This window comes from Ascaphus truei, chromosome 1 (assembly GCF_040206685.1).
Source record: "Ascaphus truei isolate aAscTru1 chromosome 1, aAscTru1.hap1, whole genome shotgun sequence".
NCBI lineage: Eukaryota > Metazoa > Chordata > Amphibia > Anura > Ascaphidae > Ascaphus > Ascaphus truei.
In genome coordinates this window covers 513,466,824-513,467,524 of record NC_134483.1, presented here as the reverse complement: position 1 = coordinate 513,467,524, position 701 = coordinate 513,466,824, and positions in this window count along the sequence as shown.

Genomic DNA, 701 nt, shown 5'->3' with positions numbered 1-701 from the left:
CCTTTTAAGCCATATGACTGATGGACATAAATATGAATTCAGCAAGAGAAATAAAAAACAGACTTTACAAGAGTTTCTTGTAATTAAATCAAAAATAGAGGCTGCCTCTGTTATCCACCATACCGAATACAAAAATGTTTAAAAACCATAGGTTAACGTTCAAATGTACAACTCCAGAAGTAACGTGTTTTAACCCGGTCAGTGCTAAAAGGACTTGCATTGCACTGCAGTGTGTTTTACGCCTCTACATCACCCTTTGGATTGAATATATGCCAGCTCTGCTGGTTCTTCCCAGCCATATGCAATACCTTTTGTGCAATGATATTGTTCCTCCTGCTTACAGGACACTGCACTTTACTATATATCATTTATGGGCCTTCAAAAACAAAAAGAAAACCCTGTTACAAATTTTCTATAACCCAATGAGAGCAACAGAAAAACAAAAATGGGAAAATCGCTACATGAAGAAACATACTCCTTACAGACCCTGTACTGCTGGAGGCCAAGGACAGCTCTTATAATGGTGCATTAAAATACCGACAAGCCATACATAACCATCCAAGACTCCCTCAGTGGTGTGATAAATACAAAGCACTGAAATTGTCCAATGCTACATGAAACTTGCTTTGTAACTTCTCTAAAAACCATATTTTTGGATACTTCTCTTCAGGAGAATTTTTTGTTTAAAAAAAAAAAAAAAA